Here is a 24,456-nt window from a genome sequence, read left to right as displayed (position 1 = left end):
AATCGTGAATGTCTTATAAGAAGGATACATTTTAACTTGTCTACCAAAAATAAAACAAGCAGAAAGATTTACAATGCATAATTTCAAGTCTTGGTTTAGATTTTTTTCACTTTTACTAAATCCATTATTTAGATTAAAGTAATTGTTCTATGAAATAACATGTATTTATATTTTTACATTACAGAACGTTACTTCTAATTATATACCAGCTTCACAAGTAATCCTAAATGGATTCAGTTTAGTATGGTATGGCCACTTAACCGAGATTTTAAGTATGTCTTAGGTTAGTTATCCTCTTGAGGAACAGATCAGACTATTAATATCGAAACGTAGTGTTACTATTCTATTGTATAAGAAAACCACGAGGAATGTCCGAATTAATTTTTTATCTTCATCATATAGAAATTTGAATTTCAGTTTGATCACCGTGGTTTGATGTTTAGATATATCGCGTTAAGATAAAGTTCCTGGTAAATTGTACGTCCAAAGAATTAAACGAAAAATAATAAATTACAAAAATTAAACACTATTTATGCCAGGACCATGATACAATTATCAAAAAATGTTAAACTACACTTTGCCTAACTGCAAATCTTCACGCCACTGTATTCACAAAGCCTTGTCATGTGATATTGCCATTACTGCCCTTTAACACCACTAACATGGTTAGTGACCATTGCCATATCCCGTCCAGTAATCTGGTTCTGGTCTGACGATAGAGCGAGTCCATCAGAGGATTTATTAAATTACAGTTTAGTCAAATGGGTAAGCCGGTCCATAAGTAAAAAATTGCTTTTATATATAAAAGTTAAATAAGAGATTAACTATTCATGTAAAATAATTCTCTAGGGACATTGTCAAATTCAGATTGCAATACATTATATTTAAATTTACATTTATGCAAACCACTGTTTGTCCTGTGTAAACTTTGTGTGAATACAAATTATATTTTCTTTGTACAAAACCCATTATTGAGTAAGCATGATTGGAATAAATACAGCATTACGGACGCTTATCATCGTTAAGTGTTACATTATAATACACACATAATTTTACGGATTTAAATCAGTTTTATTCAGATTTAAATTAACAAAATTCAGATTGATATTGGAAAAAAAGTTAACTATTGAACACATCGTAATGAAATCACCAATAAAAACGACTACATCATGAGCCAATCCATGTAACCCGTGAAATTCGGTTCCGCAGTATTTGTATTATTTTTAAGAGGGTTTAACTAAATATTTTTAATTAGATTTACGTAGTATACGTACATGCATAGAAATAACTGATTGAGGCATTTCTTTTCCAAGTCGAATAGTTGTGTGAGATAAATTTATAAGTTATTAATTTCATGTTTCGATGGCCACCGCAACTGAGATTGGAATCCTAAGGTCAGCCGGTCCCCTTATCGTTATCTGCTGATAAGAAACCCATGCGCTCCTTGACCAGCCGTGGAGTAAAGTTTAGTGAAAGGTACAATATTGTTGAGCTCGCTGGTTATAATAACGATAGTAACGACCGCCAGCACAAGTGCGGTGGAGGCGTCGCTGCTTATGTCAAGTCTCACCCTGCTGCCATCATCTTGCACTCGTCAGACACCACGAGGGAGGAACGGAAGGAGTACATACTTCTGGACGTCAATATTATCGGAACACACATATTAATATCAGTGTAATATAGAGCACCTAATTTAGGTTTTCTGACTGAATGTGCTCCTAGTTCATATGGCTCATGTCATTGTTTTAATATAACTCTGCTACCACTCCAAGCCACCCATCACACTACTGCTGCTGACACTTTATTTGACATAATTTCTGTTAAAGACCCGACCCATAATGCATATCACGGACAACGTCCTGTCCCCGGTCTTTCAAAGCTTGATAATATTGTTTTGCTTAAAAACTCCAAACACCCAATTTGAAAGCTAAATTCATCAAGTATAGAAAATATAAGGATATAAATCATGTTTTTAACCTTATCTGAGTCAACAACTAAATGATATGGTTTTAGTATTAAACTTTTTTAAATTGTTTATTCGATTATCACGCACCAGTAAGCACTAAACGAATTACTAAAGCTCCTGTACCCTGAATAAATGATTTATTTTTAAAGTCTCCAGAAACAATGCTGACATTCTGCTTTTCGTGACGCTAAGCTGTCAAGTCCGCTCTGGATTAGGCTGTTTACAAACGGCCTGGGAACCACACTCAGCAGCAAATTATAAATTCGAAGTTAGACTTTTGACTCAATTCTGTCAAATCAGCAACCTACCAAATCATTGTGAAATAGGTTTAAAGGCTATTTAGAAAAGATTACTTCGGAAGATTTAAAGATTGCTCCCCTTTACTCTTCGACTTAAATAGTATAAAGTAACATTTTATGAACATTCCTGTATCTGGATCTCGTGACTATACTTGTGAACTTGTGACTTTTCCTTATTGAGCCGTCGGCTGCCAGATTTCTTTCACTCCCATGAATGAGGCTGACATACTGGCTGCAGTTGTGAGATTGACCAGCAATGCAGTCGGCGCCGGCAAACTTTCTTTGCGCTTTTTAAAAGATACCTTGCCTGTTATATCGTCAGTATGAGTTGCTATCTTTATTCAGTCTCTATATTCTTCTTCATTTCCTGATATATGGAATATGCCGTAGTCTGCCCTTTGAAAAAAATCACCAAATCTCCAGACACCGCCTGACCTCCGGCCAATGTTGTACTCTTCTGGTCTTCACAACATTCATCACTATATTGGTGGAGGAAAATTTGTACGGTAACATATTGAAAAGAGATTTTTAATTTTGTTTCAAAAATATTAAAAATTAATAACTGTGGGATAGAGGTTTAAATATATAATATAATATATATATATATAAAATAGTTTAGGTTTAAATAATCATCATACATTTAATAAAGCTGATTAAAATGAGGATTGTTATGATTAAGTGGATAAACAAAACATTAATGTAATATAAGTAATGTTATCTTGACAATAACAAGCAAACGCCTTATGATAACTTAGAATAAAGTATTTATTAAATATCTCAATATATAACATTTTACGGCATTGAATTTGAATTTTCCATGAGAAAAAAGGTTCAGTATGGAAATATTATTATTAACATGTTTTTAAAAAGAGTTTAAAATTTGAAAGTGCAAACTTGTAACTGTTATATTAATTGAGAGGTATCGCAGTTTTAGAATATTTGATATAAACAAATCAATACTTTACACCTATGCAATAACACTCTTGTAAGTTTACATTGAACTTTTTCATAGTCATTAAAATAAAACTTAACTTTAAAGAAACTCAACTTTGTTTTCAACTGATAATAATTTTATATTACAGTGGTGTAGGCTACAGTTAAAAACAGTTATCACTTTGTATTACCTTGGAAATTGCTTCTATAAAACATGAATCCCAGGTTTGAAACTTTTAATGAGCTAAGAATGGAAAATTCAGCTCTTTCTTTATTCAGCCTTTATTATTCTAACCATTTTAAGGAAAGTAATTACTTGCAGTACTTAACAGCATTTAAACGTTTGCTTCGTCTGAGGTAAACTTAGAATTCCCAATTTTAAAACCAAGTTTTGTTTTAGTTCTGATATTTAAATGTTTAAGCTTCATTTACTATCTAATAATAGTTCAGACGTTAATACACTGAGCATGCCCCTATGCCTTGCTATTACCAAATGAAACAAGTCCGTTTATGCACAGAAATAGAAATGATACAGAAAGGTAATGATAGAGAATACAATAAAGTATTGTTTTATTTGTAAGTTAAATATTATCTTTTAAAACAAAGGTTAAAAGCTTCAAACAGATTAAACCAGCATATATATCATATATATATATATATATATATAAAATATATATATATATATATATATATATATATATACACATATATATATATATATTTCTTTATTTAATGGAAGAGAAACATGCTCGTATTGACTGCAAGAAATCAGCCATATTGAATATTTTTATCCCATAAACTAAGATCTATCTTAATTTTATATTTATTATACATAATAGGTTTTAGTTAAAATCCGAATTATCTGGAATTTTGGATTTTTATGCTATGCAGTACCGATATTTACCTAAGACTATTACCTGACCAAGTCGAGTAGAATCGGAACAAAATATTTTTGAAATTAACAGTAACCCAAATCCTGAATTAGATGTAAAACCTCTTTCAAAGCAACATATTTTCATAGGTGTAACGCCAGATTAAAACTGTTCTGTGGCCGTTGATAGATTTAGTTATGATTTTCTTCATCTCACTGTTTCCACATAAAAGCGTGTATCCTGTTTCTGTAATGTTCTTTACCCTATCGCTTATATTTAAGTGTTTGTTTTTTACAGTCACCGTCCATGTCTTGATGACTATACCAAACGTTTTAACTATATTTCACCATTTATACAATACACCTTCTTTACAAGCTACAGTTTATGCAAAACGCCAGTCTCTGGACTCTATAGATTTATTAATGTATGCGTAGAAGTTGCGGTACAAATTTAATCTTGCTTTTTATATGACTATAATAAAACATAACAGATGAAGTGGCTAGTTATACAAGAAATAGACAGGTTCGCTGTCACTTAAAATATAATCTACAGTAATTAGCAATAATATAGTACCATTACTTATTACAAATTTATTTCTACCAAACGGTATACGTGCCTTGTATAATTTATTATAGATCACTACCTTTACACTCTAAAACTGATTAATGAGACAAAAGAAACAATTCCTTTTAAGTATAATAATACCCATTATTGTGTCAACTCTCGCTTATTGAATAAGGTAATGGTGATGAGAATACTGGGTTGTATTTTTTAGAACAGTCGAGGAGTCCGTGATTGCTATTCTTACCAGGCAAAGAATGATCAGTACCATACAGGTCCAGGTAGTCTGGTAAATCATTAAGGTCAAGAGCTCTAGGAAGTGATTTAGGTTAAACCTGACACCAAACTTATGTGAATATTTCTGATGTGAAAGTAAGCAAGGAATTACCGCCTCTTTGTGCCTCCGACTAATAAAACACATCGCACATCCGAGAGCATGAGAGCAAGCGATGTCTCCTTTACGTACTATCTAACTGTGCTCCTTTAAGGCATTTACTCTGGTGGACGCAATGTTACTATAAGACTACATACAAAAAGAAAGTGTAAGGAAAGGTTTCTAAAAAAACGAGTTCCTATAGGTGAGTATTAAAAAAATGTGTTTTAAAGGTTCAAAAGCTTTCTAGAAGTTAGAAAGTTGCAGGTTGAAGTTAGGAAATGGTGTTGTCAACAGAAATTGATCAAATTTAAGTATACGTGCCCTAAAGTTTCAGCATTTGCTTGAAGTAATGTGGAAAACGGTTCAGAGAGGAAGCGAAACTTGGGCAGATGAGTGAGAGTTCCTCTCCAGCATCTCAATGGCGGTTACCGACGGTTTATGATATTCCCCTCAGGTAAAGGAAGGCTGATAATAAGCCTGCACAGTTCTACATCTTTAGAAACGTATTTATATTTTCTACAAGAAGTTACAAACAAGTTTTTGTTATTATTCACTGTTACCCAACAACAACACGTTTATACTTTATAAGTATATGGGTTAGGCAGGTAGGGGACATGGTTTAGAGCGTGATGCGTAGAAACCACGGTGAGGAAAGTTCTCTTTATCTCCATTCATAGGCTACTGTAAATTCAGTATTTTCTGAATTGGGAAGCCTGAATGGAAGGATTGTGGTTTAATTTATCCAATAATTATTCACTACTTTCCACAATTTCTACCTTCATTAAAAAGGGTAAGATGAAAATTATACAAAGCCTAAGTTGTACATTATAATTAAATATTTATTTGTTATAGTGAAATATGTTACAAGTTAGGTTTCATACCAATTTTACATAATTTATTACAATTCCAAATTACTAAAATTCGCATATCCTCTAATCAGAGGATATGCGAATTTTAGAGAGAATTCTCTACAATTTTAGACATTTGTATCTCTTTAGAGCCAAATAATCAGCAGAAGAACTAGCATATGTGGAAACGGAGCCGATTTTAATGGCCAGAAGAGGTAATTACTTTTTTCGGATATAATTAATGAGGACAGGAACTTTGAAAGCGGAAACTCTGAAAAACGAGGTTTTTCTAATAGTGATTTTAGATAAACACATAAAATTCTTACATATGGATATAATTATTTACAGTATCCCAGTACTTTACTGTTTCTAAAAACTAACTAAAGCAATGTAAATTTATAAAGATAGCGAACACACCTAAACATATAATTTACACAATATTGGTATTGAAAATCCAAATTATATTTCAAATAATAAATATTGTAATAACACTATATATAACTGTTATTAGTAATTAAACAATACACCTAAATGTTTTACAGAAATGTATTAATTTCAGTAAAGAAACATAATCTGAATTAAATGTACAAAACTATATTATTTCTAAACAATAATAATTTATCCATGGAGAAACGTAAAGTAACAGCAAAACAAGCTATTAATATCAGCAATATGAATTCTACAGGAACAACCCGTTCCAAAAGAAACCGCCCAAGACAAAGGTGGATGTACAACATAACGAGAGACCTTCTGGTGACCTAACGCATACAGTGTTATTCAGCTACGCTAAATAAGCTAACAAAGACGAAGTTTCAGATTCATTGAGATATCAAAAATCACTAATTACTGCCTTCACCTGCAACAAATAATTTTCAGGTTAGCAGCTGTTCACTTTATTAGTATTTTATATGTTTGATCGAGATAAAAACTATTATATAAAACAATGATTAGCAATTATTTGACAGTATAAAGACTAATCAATCGCGATCAGTAAATTCATGAATGTTATATTACACACCTATTTGAAATGACGATCCATGATGCATGACGCTCACAGTGACAGCTGGACAGCTTTGCATCTGTGACAGTTTAGTGATGTATTGTTCATTTTTACATTTCCCTTAAATTATATATTTATAGTTTAAAATCATCGATATTTAAATAATCACAGATGTATTCTTTAATAGTATCATTAATTTATGTAAATGGCTTTTACAGTAATTTACACTAGAAGATCAAATAAACAAATTGCATATAGGCCCTAATATGTAATAATATTATAAAGAAGTCAACTTATTATTCGTTTGTAATTTTTTTGGAAAGGAGATTGTTTTATAAATTTTAAAGTATGTTTTAATGTATGAATGTATTCTTCTATGACTCAAATTTGTAATAATTATGTTACGGTAATAACCCCATATAAATTGTGTCAGTCCGAATATTCACGCCATCACTACATGCGTGAACAGCTCGTCAGCACAATTCAACCACAAGATAACCAAGATGAGCGAAGCTTTTACCCCCTTAGCTACCAGAATTAGTGAGCCTGCGTGTTGTTGTTAATCGGCAACACTCCAAAATATATCTGTGGACTGATGTATCATTTAACATAAATACTATTTAAAAAAATGATATCACTTCAGTTCTAATTTCATAACAGCTTCGAGCGCTTATGTCATATACAAGACTACTACAACGTAGTATTTATTCAAAGGGATATAAACAACTGGTGAAGTTGAAAACAAAATTGTAAAGACTGTTACTTCTTAATTTTATTTATAACAATAAATTACATTCCATTAAATATAAAATTCTTGTAAAATACATTTAACCGAAACAATATTATTTAGGAAAGATTTTATGAATTTCAATATTAGTTTATACTTTGAATAGCACTTTTAAGAAGTAAACTATTATAAAATCCCTGTAATATTGAAGGAGTTATGTGGAAATATTATGCATAGTAGAAACAAATACATACTAGACCGGCGTTTGAATTGCACAACACTAAAATTTGTACTTAACTTAGATTTAACAATTTAATTTCTCGAGATTCGACAAAATAACTTCTTATAAGAAGAAAAAAAACGGTAAGTTTGAAAATATGGGAAGATTTAATTTAGTGTTTTCAACCCAATTTTGTAGAATATTCATTGAACATTACAAAAAAAGTTATAGATCGTGAATAGCCCTACTGGTCAATACCTCAGTATACACGCTATGAAAATATTTGCTCTTTTATTTCATTTCTGTGGTGGTTATAAAATGATTACTACATATACCAACACATACAAAGCAATTTTCCCAGAGATGGACAGATAATGTAATTGTTCTGACGCGGACATTGTGTTCTATCGTAGATATAACATGTCCTGACAGGTCAGTGCTCGGGCTGGGGATTAGTGATCAAATTAAATCGAAAATTGTACTAAGTAAAACTAGAAGAGAATAATTATAAAATTTGTATGTACTCCAATTTTTAGAAACACTGTTCGTTATTCACTGAGTTCCTGAGTTTCCTAGAACATCCCATTTTCCATCAGTAATTATAATTAATATTATACAGAAACTAAGACTTTTAGCGTTTAAATTGCTATGAAGATGTTTTATTGAGAAAAGTGCAAAGTAGTTATTTTTAATTTTTGAAGGATTAAAGAAGAGTGAATTTAACTTACTTAGATTTATTATAACTTATTAGAATGTGACTAAGGCCTTAATATGAATTTATCGCAATATCAATTTCTTACGATCTTTTCCCAACCATATTATCGTTTAAGTTTTCAAAAGGCAATATTGTCTTAATTGTATTGAAAAAAAGCCGGGGATGTATCTTTTGTTGAGAAAATTAGTTATAAATTACTACCAATTTCGCTTGAGTTAGAAATAAGGAGGCAGGAAGTATATCGTATGTAGAGAATACGTGTCTGAAATATCACAGACAAATTCAAGTTTCAATTTTTAAGTTTCCAATCTCTGCTGCTTAATATACTGTGGAAAATTTCCACCAATGCAGACGTGAATTTTAATAGAGGAATAAGATGATATACTACTTTAAAAGCTACAGAAGCTGAACTAAATTTGGTTTACTGAGGTAACATGATGGACGTTTTTGTGTAGACAGGAGTTGTATAGTGGATATAAGTATTTATATTAAAGGCCCATTCTCTAGTTTATACTTTTCTATTATATTTCTATTAGTTTTCGGCAAAATTAGTTAAAAAACGTAATAAAAATAAATTCTTATATGTTTTCTGTTGCTGTAATTTAAATAAGCTTAAAATAGTTTAAATGCAAAAACATTAATTCAATGTACGTTATTGTATACGTACATAATAAACACGTTAATACAGTTTTTTAGTTACACGGACATTTGATTTGAACCTAGAGTTTAAAAGCTTTGTTTTGATTTGTACGTCAATATTAAATATCATTTAAATGTCACTCAAACCGATACGCTGTAGTAGACTGACATCCAAAAATGTTTCTCGGTAGCTGACCATTGTAGTGTTTTGGATAATATTTATTAGCTGTAAATACAGTCTGTAGTGCAAATTGTCACTTAACAATTATTAATTAATTAAAAGTATTGATTACTTAATTTTTTTCAGAAATTTTCCTATTATTTATATAGGTAATACATTAGTCGTTTATTCGGATGTTACTGTGGGATGAACGTTCAGGAAAGTGAGAACGTATGATGTCTCACGTCTTTATATTTGCACACACCCAACTTTCTTAGAGTAATAAAAGTTCTCTTGGAAAGACAAACTAACCATGCAGTTGGAACCGACTAAGGCTACATATAGAAGTGCTATAGACAGGTACTAATGAAATCAGTAATCTTATGCAAGGTAAAAAAATCCTTATTTTTTATTTTAAATCAATACCATGGATCTTTGTTACACAACGTTGGTATCCATTGGTTGATTCGTCCTGTATTACCATTCTATATACATTTCAACAATCTGAATATTTTGTTTAAAATTTATAATCACATAAATATTAAATATTAATATGTTACTTCTTTTATAAATTATTTTTAATATATATATATATATATATATATATATATATATATATATATATATATATATATATATATCTTTATACGTTTAATTGTTTTGCGTCGGTTAAGTTTCATTTGTAAGCTAATTACTGAAATCCAATTTCAAAACACGATTAACCTAATATTTCAACGTACGTCTAATACTAATACGTCTAAGTATCTAATTCTTCAATAATCTAATATGTTAGTCCCAAGAACGATTATGGTTATGCTATTGTACTCCATATGTGTTATATGGTGCCTTTAAAACGTTAAACTAATTCTTTTTATAGCCAAAAGCAGACTGATTAGCTCTGGATAACAAAAAAATATACACTCACTGTTCTTGCGTTAGGAAAAAAGCAAGTATATAATTTAAATTTTTAGAACAATTTATGTTTATTTTAAGTATACTCAAGTAACCAGCCTTTAAAACGAAATATTGCTTATTTATAAGTTTCATGTTCATATCATTTAATTTAAAAACCATAATTTAAGGATTGTGCTAATCATTAGCACCTGACGTAAAAATACGCTTTAAAAACACGCTAGCATTTGTATTAAACCAAATATTACTATAATTCAACGTATATTCATTGAACGTGTGTTAAATTGGGTGTAATTCAAGACGCTAAAGCAATATCTTACCGTGAAATACTCTTATATTTTAGTGACAACAGCAATCAGAGTATGCTATTGTGTACGATATAACCTATAATAGTGCCCTTACAATGCTATATTAATTCTTACAATAGCTATAAACCGGAAGACTAGCTTTGGTATGCGAAATAATATTATATATATTTATATATAATAGTTCTTTTATATATATATATATATGTCGAATTTTATATTTTTATCCTTTGCTTGTATACATAATATTTATATCCTTTTTGAAAATGACATTCATCAAACTATTAAAATATTGCATGAAGTATCTTTCTTTTATTATTGTAAGAAGCCTCTGCGCATTAATTGTATACATACAGTATAGTACTATTTATGACTCAATGTTTGTTGCAATTAAATTAGTCTATTATCATTCATACAAATTTAATGAATTTAAATCAAAGTCATGTGACAGGTATATGTACAGATATTGTCAACTATTGTAAGCTATAGTACGTAATAATACACGTGGTATTCGTCTATATAATCTTATTTAATTTAAGTGCTAGCATAACAATATTTTTCTATTAGTGTTACTGAATATATATATATATATATATATATATATATATATATATATATATATATATATATAACAGCAACAGATCACTATGTTAATAAATAATACATATTACATTTAGATCAACTTAATAAATGTAAGAAAATGTATTATGAAGTGGAAGGAACATATTGTTTCTATGTCTTGTATGCTAGGATAGTTGTGTGTAAAAGCTTTGGAAAAAACTGAGAGGGTTCCGTTTTACAAATGATAGTGTTTGCTGGATATATATGCTTGGGATTGGAAAAATGTTACATTTTGAAAATAAAAGGTTTGCATGATGATCTATTTGGAGCATGATAAATTAGACGAAATACTTTTTTTAATGTAAAAAATGTTATACTAATGTAATACTATGTAATGTTATACTATGGTGGGAAAATCCCCGAAACAGAATACCATAGAGCACATGAAAGTATGCATAGGCATGATAAACCATCAAAATTACGTCAATGTCTATGATTTTTGATCATCCGGAATCATCCGCCCTAGTTATTTTGATAGTTGGAATGAAAATGTATTATTAATGTCTTTTATATATTTAGAATCAAACTATTATTCCTGAACCACACTTTTAATTTTTGTAATTTCTGATGCAAGATGGTGAAGTAGTTGCATTCTATTCGATTTTTTAATAAAGGTGGTAGTATCATCAGCGTATGAAATAATGGTACAGTTCGGTAAACATTTTTGAAGGTTATATTCATAGATCCGAGACGAAAATAACCCTAATATAGTGCTTTGTGGAACTGCGTGTTGAAAATTTAGATATTTTAAAGAAATAGTTTGATCTCTGATGATGACCTTTTACTGGCGATTTTCTAGAGTTACATTTTACAGGTTTTCTAGAGCGCACTTTGCCCTGCGCACCATAGAAAGCTAGCTTGTTTATCAGAAGAGAATGGCTTAGACAATCGAAAGCCTTAGCCAGGTCACAGAATATTCCGACTGTATGTAACTAAAAGATCATATGTGACACATATTTAACAGGAACAGCAAAATACAAAATAACTAAATAGTAAATAGTAAGGGATATGTGGTGTAGTTGTAGCGCACTCAACCGGCAAGTGAGAAATCTAGGTTCGAGTCCTGGCGGATCAAGTACTTTTTGTAGGTCAATGTTTAGTGAAATTAAATTTAGCTTTTCCCATTTACACAAATTTAATTATATGTATTTATACAAATATCATACTATACACATAAACTAATACAATAGAATATAGAAGGACCCGATATAATGTAACCAGTCTTAACAACCAATCAAATAAATAACACATATTAAATTGTCTTATGAATTACAAATCAGCCGGTTTAAAAATTTGTTTACTCTAAGATTTTCTTCGTCCTATCATGGTCACCCTTGATTAAAATATAAAAATATTCGCTAAAACTAAAATTCCATGGGTTGAAATGCACTTTAATCAAACTCAGTGTTCGTTATATAGAAATAAAGCTACACATGAAATTTAAAATGCACTAATTTGTTTTTAAGATATCATGCGTACATATAGACGGACAGAAAGGCCTATATCCTAAGTAGAACACGTTAACATAAAATGGAATTAGAACTATTTTTACAACTGACAATGTTTAAATCTCCTTTTATAAAATACCAATAGTAGAAAATTCTACAGACAGCTATAAATGAGCATCCAACCATTAACAGTTTTAAAAGCTCGCCCGCCTTTATGTCACATTAACAGGACCAGGCGTAAATAGCTCTTTGGCTTAGTCCCTTCTTTTAGAATTTCAAATCGCTATTGATTTTTTAATGTTTACCTCGACCGTCACATTCAATGCAGGGCGATTAAAAACTGTTTTATTTCAGTAAATGTTGCGTTGTTCACTACGTAAATTAATCTGTCCCTTGAACTACACCGCGTTAATTTTTAACGGTTTATATGTTTCTATTTTTAACTTTTAAATTCCCTTATATAGTTAAATCATCGCAGTAGAATCGGTTTTACTGGTTACCGTTTTCATTGAAGAGTAGTTTTAATCCTGTAACATGTTTATAACCGTATTTGTACTAGTATAATTATGGGAGACCTCAATTTTTAGTATAAGATGATAAGAATATTAAAAATCATATTTTTCTTTTATATTTTTAGTAGTTTTTCAGAATATAATCCTCAACATTATTGTTCTTCATGCTGTAAATATTTATAAAATATAAGTTACATATTTAAAGGAGTATTTGGATGAGCATTAGCAACATCTTTAAAATGAGACACCTCCCTTAATTCTAAGGTAAAAAATAAGGACGCAAAAGTGTTTGGAATATATATATTATGATGTAAAATCCGTTTAACTAGTAACGGTTGTTTAAGTCATTACGACTTTGTAATTTGGAATGGATATGTGTGGATAACTGTTCATTGTAATGTTATAAAATTTTATTAGAGATTAAAATAACGATTAATTTTGTAATTTTTTATAATAGTAAATATATTAATAACGAATAAATTTAACTTATACGGATCTATCTCACTATGCTTTGTGTATTCTTATAAATAGGACTCGAGTTCAAATTCCTTGTGTAATTGAAAAGAAAAATCAGTATTTCATTCTATAAAGGTAGCTATATTCCTTCAATTGAAGAGCATTGATAAAGCATACAGATTGACTTTGTAAGGGTAGGTTAAAGGGTTCCTGAGTAAGCAAGTTTAACATGGACTCTTACGGAGCGTTCAGCTCCTCTTAAAGGTCTTAATATGAAAATGCCCTTCGAAATTTTTGAATTTATAGAGTCAATGTGATGTTCTCACTTCAGATTGGATCGCACAATTAATTCTAACAAAATCTTAATTCGACGTTACATCTTGGCAGCATTCAGTTTTAGTTTATTTGCACTACGAGTACATCAGTCAGTGATCATATTTCATGTTTAAGATATCAATGGCAGAAAACAATGAGGTTCCCTGTACACGTATAACTAAATCATCTTCAAAGAAAAACATTGAGCTTAAAAAGCTTAAAATCATAGTTCCCCATCTATAACATTCCACATTTCTTTTTCACGAAGAAAAAAATTAAATAAAATTTAAATATAATTTCATAAAAAAATTAACATGTTTTAGAAAATAGTGTTTAAGGACGTTATGAAATAAATAATCCTTAGGCTCAAGTGGGAAAAGTAGAAAGTTTTGTGACCTTTAAATATTATGACAGTTAATTTTAAAAAATTCAAACTTTCTTGCAAAATGTATGAAACAAAGTTTTTCTCTAAGTTCCTCACTAAAGAGTCGTGAAACGGTCTGTTAAAAAACGGTGTTGAAGGTCGAAGAGGCCACCGCCCACCTCGTTGGCTTAAACGAGCCTACGTTTCAATAGCCACTCGATGAGCTCCTTGTCTAGTAGAGGATACATGTATAAGATGAAGGAGTTTTTTTAATATCCCTTGCCTTACTTGTGAGGGCCAGGCGTTGAACCTTCCATCTAGTATGAAATAAACCTTCTTGCAAGCAGTGGTGTTCAGAACGTATTCAGAACCAACCATGGATATATTTGAACTCCACCTTAAGCACTTCCGCTGTAACACTATTGGAACCGAAACCATATTTAGTCGAGAGCCCGAAAATTATCCGCATCAATGGTAATTACCCACCAGCAAACAGTCGGTTGAACTATCGTTATCCCTAACCGGGTGGGTAGAAAACAGGACTTCCACTTTGCTGGCGATGAAAGAGCATCTCTGTCCAACGCATCGTTGACTTTACAGTGTCACCAATACCCCTCGTGAGTCCCTGCAAAACGGCCTTTACCCTGCCGATAAAATCCGTCTGATAGTGGCGCCGTTCCAACCTTGTTCTCTAGATCAAGACCCATAATTTCGTGTCATGGGACTGAAGGCAATATAATGATCAAATCCATTACAGTACTCCATCAGCCTAAATTCTTCGCTAAAGGTTCCTCACTACAAAACAGTCCATTATGGTAAAGGTACATACCCGCCGCTACATTGTTGGAGTGTTCCTCATATTTACTGCGACCAGACAGACCCGTGCAGCCATCTCTATTTATGCGGCTACCCCTAATATATATTTTAATTAAAGCTACTGGCAATAATTGTAATACGAGAGGTCAAGCAACATATCCAAATTGCACAGCTTGCCCTGGTAATCGGCCACTGCTAACAACGTGAAATAGCTGATGACCTTGCTGCTACTCATCAACATTAAGCCTTATCAGGTACCGTGATTTTTAATGAACAAATTCGTATTTGACACCTAGATTGCAGCGATGCCAAGGGTGCCCCGGTCACCCCTTGTCACGATACTGCTCACTTATCAGACTCATATTAATATCACGTTCACGGAAGTGCTGCGGGAGGAGATCGTCCGTAACTCTGTTTTTATTCCTCTTACGTTTTTACTGGCCTATGGGAAATAGAACAGACTATATTACCACGTAGTTGTTTTAATGTTTGGGGGATACGTTTGGACTCAAGTAGAGACACTTCCCGAACGTGATGACCTTGTCGACGGGTTGCGGTTCTAAAGCCGCCATAAGCACCAGACTTCGGATGGTTCACACATACATATAGAACTGAAGAACTCACTGTTTGAGGCTTCCCCTCCGAGTTTCAGCTAGACAACTCCAGGTGTTTTCTGTTGATAATCCTCTTCCAGGACCCGCCTCAGTGGGAGGAGGTTATAGCTAACTACCACTCTTTCCTGTCCCGTCATTTTCAGTCTGGTGGACCGACGTTCCTGGCTTCAACTGTCCTAGTCAATGATGTAATACACTCTTAACTTCATTTAGGACGCCATCTTACAGTTGGCCTGACAGCCCGTACACATTTTTTAAAGCATTTTAAAGTATGCGATCGAGGTGTTTTCCCTCTTCTTGATGGACAACGGCCATCTTCAACTGGAGAAGTTCGATATCCATTCATTCGGTCTTCTGCGTGTTCTTCCTGAGACTTGAATGCACCGATATCTCAGTATTTGCAGGGACTACGGCTCCCTCTGTGAGGCACCTGATGACCGTAACGCCCCCTTCTCACAAGCGTCCCGTGCAAGATTCTTAGCGGCAGCATTTAATCCCCGTATTTCAGATTTGACTCCCAGTGGGGAGCGAGCAAAGGATCCGCTGATCCTGAAGGCAATTAATTACCTTGTGTTTAGAACAACAAGGGCAGGCTAGAGTAATCGGATGGTTGTAATGGATGTACCCCCATTCCCTAGTTGGGAAGAAGATAGTTAGAAAAAGGTAATAAGGAGGGGAACTTATAGGCTGAAAACACAGACAGAAAGACACACGTGGTTCATCTGGCTACTAATCAAGAGGTTACCAAGTGTCGATAAAATAACGTCAGCCATGGTTGGCTAGTAGTTGTAGTCCTAACTGGATAGAAGTAAGGTAGGGCTGCAGGAAGGAACCTGCAATACATTTGTAGAATTAATTGAAGATAAAGCCTATCTCATTATAGCCACTCACGATGTTAGTCAAGGGTTGCTTGTAAATAAAAAAAAAGTACAGGATCTTATTTGGGAAAGGAAACTAAATAAGAATCTAATAAGATGTGCGTGTTACCAGTAACTGGAAGTAATGACATACTCAGCTAGTTTAGCCTCGTCGTCGTTATCTACCTACTCATAAAACTTATGATCCCCTGGGAGGATAATTAGTGGTTTGGCGTGCAAGCCACAAAACTTTGTTCTTAACTGAGAGTGAATTGCAAAACGATCGTCTGCTTTTTTACTGCGAGTGTATAACTTGATTAATCTATCACCAACATCAATAACTTGATCGAAATAAAATAAAAACAAACATTGTATACATAATAAAATAATATTTTCAAAATAATTTTACGATTTCTCAAGTAAATATATTGATAAATTTGATTTGAAATATTAAGGACTTGCACACCAATTGCTTCCTAATCTCACTACTGCTCGATATAATTGTACTTCGAAGTTTAACAAGTTGCTAATGCTGCAAAGTTTAATACAGATTGGTACTGACTCCAGGGAACTGTCAGCCATCGTTAATCTTACTACTGTACTTAACACCTCATTCACCATCGTAAGATAAGCCAAATAAGTGATAGTTAAAATCTACTTTTAACTCTAATTAAAATAGCTTAATTATATTGAAGGAGCAAACTTTACGTTTCTACGTAGCGTAGCCTACGTGTTTTTTTTAAACTGTGTTTCAAATATAAAAGTTCAAAACACAAGTAGTTAAAAAAAATAACTTTAAGATGCAATGTCAGACAAAATTTAATCTTATTTCTATACATATTGAATAACATTTTCTTTATATTAAGGAAACATATTAAATGAAATTGTTCCATATTGTATGATTAACAGATACAATAGACATCGTATTCTCCAAGTTAAAACATGGGAGTACTCCTTTTATAACATGTTTCCTGAAACAGAGAGTATTTCTTAAAAAACAACGTATTGTTTCCTTTTGTTACTTTTTTCCTCAGAAATAAATTTAAAGTATCTACGACGTACTTGTGTAGATTTACACAAAAAATTTAATAACATTACTATATATTTTCTTGCGGAATTTCATAAGGAATTTATCCAATATAAGCACTGAAAGTTGTGAATATACTGAACTAAGTATCTTGTTTTTTATCGTTAGTTGGCCTAGTAGACAAATGTTATATTTAATGCAGTTTCAAATAAGATGGTCATTCGGTATGACACTTGGAGTAAATGTGTCGTTTTAATAAAAAAACTAAATGTAACTTTAAAATTTTCGCGGCGCCGCACATGAATATAGCTTAAAAGTAAAATTCTAATTTAGATTTTTTCCCAACAATCCAAAATTTTACAAAAAATACTAATAGCTGATTCCAATTTTTTTAGCAAAGACACTATATATACATGTCAATGTTCCGCTACTGGCATTTGTCAAGATATGTGTCCTGAAATATACATGATATTTTTTTCTTTATTTGTAGTTTTAAGTATATTTCACCAGATTCACAAATAGTTATTTAGCAAAATTATCTTATAACTAAACAGTAACAATGGAAAATAAATACATATCTCCTCGTGTTGGATCATATATCTATACCACATTCTAGATTAGATTATATCTTCTGATAAGTTTTGTTGAGCCACTTTATTAGAAGGCTTTAATATAAACGTTGATGAGATAGAGAGGTCATTACTCCACATCAAACGCTAAAGGTATTTGTACATACGGTAATAGATGTCAAAGCTGCTTTCAATCTGTGCGATTTGTGTTAATGCGGTTTGTGCGGTTTAGTGCATAGGTGAATAGACGCTATATGCTTAGTATCTATTAAAGTTTTGTAAATTTGTGTAAACTTTCATGTATGTGCTGTTTAATAAGTATCTTTTCCTCATTTCAGATTTTCTATCGATCTTTTTAAACCATGAATATAAGGATAACATGATATGTATGACCAAATTAATTTTTTTAAATATAAAGCGGTGATTTAAAAATATATTGGCACGCTACAAGCAAATTTTTAACCAAATTTCAGAGTAATAGAGTAAAATATTTTTAGAAAAGTATATTTTTCATCATACTTTAAAAGTCAATGTTTGTGTATGCAAGATGATTTTCTTGTGAGCTGTCCTAAGAAATCAAGCAAGGAAAAAATTTAGGCACTGTTTTAGGTAATGCTTTAATATACCGCAAACTTTGAAAACTTCTTAAATAATTGCTTGAATAATACTAATAAGATATTGTGTATTTTTATCATTTGGAATTAAATATATGTGTAGTACCTAAGTAATAGGTAAATATACCTATTAACGAGCCACACTTGTAAACCTATATCACTCCTAAATATATTCTTCAAGTACAAATAAAATAATTAACAAAACAACTTCTTAAGTTTAAATCATTTTCTTTTAAAACAGGATGTTGCATCCTATATTACTATATTTTCCCAAATTCATAACATATGTAAAACAATCAAATGGTAAGAACTAAAAATTGATTGTAACGTAATTAAAAAGAGGTATCTTTGCAAATAAACTATTCACATAATTCTAATAATTTTAAGTACGTTTAAGATAAATGAGGTAAAATGTATAGATTATCCTATACACTATTACTATTTATATTATCTACGTTAATTAAGAATGTATGCAGTATGTATGGTTGCTTATAATGTAAGTTGTTATAACGTTCTAGTTTAATTTACTATTTATATGCGGTATTGAGACCTAATATGAAACACTATTTCTCAAACTTATGTATCCGTAGATACTAGACAATGATGAACTGTAATGACATTAAACTATCACATTTAAATGTTCGGAGATCATTCCTAAGGTGCATATAAGAGAATGAGAGTAGGTAGACTGTATTTTCCTGTTTTTTTTTTGTTTTTTTTTTTGTTTTTTTTTTAAATTAGCCTGTTCCTTAAAACCGTCGTTAATTGAGAGACAACTGACAAAAGGAATTTAAGCTTATGCAGTTAGTGCTGTGTATAGTGGTTTGCATGCTGTAACAATTTACAGTATTGTAATGTGTATTGAAATTTGTAGGGATAACCGGTCATTGAGGGTTGGTCTTAGGAGTACAAAGCCCAGGCCAATGACACCGTGTATTTAGGGAGAGGTAAAGGTCGCACAATCTAAGGTATTATTCTTTAAAATTTTGTAAATTTCAATAGATTCGAGATTAAAATATATTGGTTTTTAAAAATTAATTTATTCAATATTTTCTGTGCTACGAACATAAAATACAACAGCAGTATTATCAGCATAATTCTTTTAAGCAAAATTCAATCATCAGTCATTAGTCAATTAGCCAAAGCTGCAGCAACATACTAGTCTTGCATAAGGTCTTTTGAGAGACCCTTTCAATCCATAAAACTCGGTAAACCATAAAAAAGTATAAATCAATCCTTAAATCAAGAAAACGTTCAATAGTTATTCTCTCCGAAGTAAATACATTTGATATAGTCTAATCGTATAAGTGAACTATACTAGTGTGTAATATAATATAAAGTATTTCTAATTTTATATATTCATTAAATTTGTATAAGTGGCAGTAGCCTAATTTTAATTTCAATAAACATTGAATCGCAAAAAGTACTTTCTCCGCCGGGACTCGAACTCAGATCTCTCACTTGCCGGGTAAATATGCTACCATTACACCACAGAGCCCTCACTTTTTACGATTCAATTATTTTGTATTTGGCCGTTTCTTTCACATATGTGTTTAAATAACCAAACTAACATATGATCGGAAGACCAAATACCTGTCAAATGACTTCTATCTACATTCATTCAATTTGTATAAGTGGCGATAGCCTAATTTTAATTTAAATAAACATTTAATCGCAAAAAGTACTTGCTGAAATACAAAATGTTTATTGAAATTACATATATATATATATATATATATATATATATATATATATATATATATATATATGTATATATATATATATATATATATATATATATATATATGTTTATTTATTTAAGATATTTTTTCGTGATATTTTGAAAAGAAAACAATTCTACATTACTGGGTGCATCTAATAAACTTATATAGCATTAACTGTATTTGAACTTAATGAGTAAATTCATGCTAGTTTCTATGAAAATTTAATAAACTGCCGATTATAAATTAATTACTGATTATATCCGGGCTGGATACTGGTTGTATTTATCAGTTAACTCATTTTATGAATTAATTATTTTCAGTTTTGTAATCGGGTTCTTATATATTTCGTTGCAATGAGATTGCACACTTCTAACAATGTATTCTTAATGGAACATAGTTGTTAATGTTAAATAGGTTTATAGAGTGGTTTAAAAACATTTTGCCAACTTCAAAAGACTGCTACTTCATTTCTATCATAGTTAATGTAATTATTTTAATGCATCAAAGAATACATAAATTATATTAGTTAAATAAAACCTAATTGATGTAAAAACATTTCTTCCCAGTGAAATAACACTATGTGTTTCACATAAATATATATCGCGAGATAATTATTGTGTGGGCAGCTGTAAATCAGTCAACTGGTAGAGATAACACCAGAGGTTAGTCGTAAATACCACGTGATGTTTATAGCTTTGGTGTAACATATAAAGATAAAGAGGTGCTCTACGTTACACTTCACACTGTTTTTATATAGTTTAAATATGTAATAATTGATTAATTTTAATGAAGGACTAGGATGTACTCTTATGCAATGCAAAATGGGCTTTAGTCTACGGGATTTTGATAATAAGTTTACATGTTAAAAGAACTATTTAAAAGGTTCAATTTGTAATATATATTTAATTAACCAAGTTGTGTTAGTTTACTATAGCTCATTATACGCGCAGACTACCAGATTGCCAAGGCAACACCACCCTGGGTGTTCAAACGTCTGGGGCTCCACCTCCTTAATTCCTAAGCGAGCTGGACGCTATTGTTATTTATTATTTTTTCTACCCAATATTTAGGTCAATTTTTGCATTATTCCAACCAACCACAAAATGTCTACGGTAATTCTTCATAGGTTATTATGAATTTCATCATAGGACTCTACTCCCTTTTTTAAAGGGCACTGAACAATCATATTGTATTAACTTTTATCATAGAGTTTTTCTGTCAACCAATGTAAAACACATTCAGCCGCAAGGAGATTAAACTAGTTATGTATGAAACACTTTGGGTGGGTCACCTCCTTAGCTCAAAGGCTTGTTATAAGTTACACTTGGTTATTATTTGTCCTATAGACCATTCATTTAAATTTTTACTGAGATTCATCCAAGTGCAAGGCACCAAGCTTAATCTATTTATCTTACAGGCAAAGTCCTCACCCACTCATCATTAGTTCCTCAACTTTCCACGTATGCCTTTTATGCTCTTAATAGACAAATAAAATATGAGAATTGGTAAACTGAAATAGTATTACAATGGAATTTGCATTTATAAAGGCAAAGAAACAGGCTAACACAGTGAAGTAGAGGTTGCCTAGGGAGTTTACGGAGGTTCTCTAGTTCTCTAGTTTCTCTTATTACACAATCTTATAACTTCACACTTAGTAATACAAAATAATGACCTAATTGTAAACCTAAATCATTAATAATTCGTGTAAAGAGTTACTTGATAAATACAATCGGTTAAATTATCCAGCTCGGATAGGATAAGTAATTACATGCTAATCGACAGTTAATTAACTTTTCATACAAACTATATCATAACGTTCCTCATTAAGTTCAAATACTGTTAATACCAAATGAGTCAATTGGATGCACCAAGTGATGTAGAAATGATTTATTGTTTAAAGTGTCATGAATAAATATTATGAATATTTGTTTATAGTTAATTATTGTATACTCTTTTAGCATTGTATAAATTAGCATAATTGAAATTATGTATTTCAATTTACTCGAGTTTAATGCAATTGTTAATTGTTCCCATTTAATAAAAGTTATTCTTATTATTTGAAATGATACTGAAATTTTTGGAGCTATTCCATTTAATACTATGGAAAAATGCAGATAACTTTGTGTATTTCATTAGTACTCCAGAGCCCCAAGACATTGATCTAACTTAAAGTCTAATTATTCTGAATATAACCAAGAGATTTAACTATTTTTCAGTAACAATAACTTATTTTCAGGAGGGTTTAATACTTCATTTAAAAAACGTATCCCGATACGTCATTGCTATTCAATATGAAATCGCGTGCAAAGCTGCGGGTTTGATAAATATTAATCAAACTACAATCCGTGTGTAAAAAAGTTCGTTCCCCTTTAACCGAATTGTGTTCCACTTAACTTAACCACCTCATTCACTTGTAGAATGTTTATATCAACTTTCGTAAAGATGCGTTAAACATTGCAGCCATAATCGTGATAATACATAGTTGGGGAATATTTATATTTTAAACACTACAATATATAAATGAGAAATACTGGGGCTTACTATGTCTCCCATATTGCAGCATCGCATGTAAAGAGCATCGCATGTTCACCGGTCTATACTCAGTATTACTGTATACTCTGGCCTTAATGTAAATCAACGCGTGTCCATTGTTTCTGGAATCCTATATTATTACGATATTTCATACGCCTCTAAGTATATTGGGAGCAATTACAACTGACCTGATTTAAACGATCGAATAGAATACTCTAAGAAGAATCCGTGTAAAGTTGGACGAATGTGAAATTTATCGTGTTGTAGTGTATGAAAGCCCCCTGTACCCCGTATTAACGTATTTGTGTTCATATTTAGACTGACAGTTGTGGATAACAACGCAACAGTAATCTTTTAATATCCACCATATTCTGGAGAGGAAGAGTAGAGAAGATCGAGAAAGAAGTCGATTGTATAAGCGGACTATAAGTAGTGGTTGCGGCGAGAAACCTATTGACATTGTACCAAAGTCTGTGAAGTATTGAAATTTGGGGAAAAGTAATTAGTGGGTCTTTTATCACTGTATAGAGAAACCTGTAAAACTAAAGTGAGTAAAATCTAGGAACACGTAAGAAGCGTCCCAAGCGTTGTGTAGTGCTGAGGACTTTACGGCATACAACTGGGTGACTGCACAATCAGTATACTGACAACCGGCACTGGAAGTGGCGAAATCGGCAAAAATGAATTTTTTATGAGAGAGCGTACTGTTTTACTGGGATTTCGATATGCTGTGAATGTTTTAAAAACTGTATATAGCACTTTGAGGATTGCTTTACATTTTGTGATGTTTTATGCAAAATAAAATATTTGATTTGATTATAAACCACCTTAATTACTTTGTGATATGTATATTAGGGCTATGAATTATTGATTAGTTATTGTCTCTTACTAAATATTCACTTCTTACGTGGACCTATAGATGGCTTTCACGTCTTCAAACTTGTTAGATACACATATGCTGGCATAAATTTCATTTATTGTAAAACTATACAACTATGTTTCATACAAGAAACAAAACTTCATATAACAATTATTGTATAATATCCACGTCTGGAGAAAAGTCCTCAAGAATATTAAAAGTTGGTAGTACGCCTAGATGAACAGTCGATTAAGTATGGAGGTGTTTTAATCAATCTTCTGCAGCCGTAGTCCGAACCTAGCCCATGCACAACGCAGGCGATTTAACAACCAAATGACTCCCGGGCCACAGCAATATCTGCTTCTTCGTAAAAAAATATTAATAAACGCATAGCAAGTGGTATAGTTATAGACCCACTATATTCCCAATCCCTTGCTATTAATATAAATTAAATTTGTATAAATGGTAATAGCCGAATTTAATTATTTTCAATATAAATCACAAGTACTATTTGTGCTCGCCGGGACTCGAACCCGGATCTCTCACATGTAATGGTAGAATATTCACCCGGCAAGTGAGAGATCCGGGGGTTCGA

Source organism: Homalodisca vitripennis, chromosome 2 (genome assembly GCF_021130785.1).
Source record: "Homalodisca vitripennis isolate AUS2020 chromosome 2, UT_GWSS_2.1, whole genome shotgun sequence".
In the NCBI taxonomy this organism is placed as follows: Eukaryota; Metazoa; Arthropoda; class Insecta; order Hemiptera; family Cicadellidae; genus Homalodisca; species Homalodisca vitripennis.
This window is presented reverse-complemented; position numbering follows the sequence as displayed.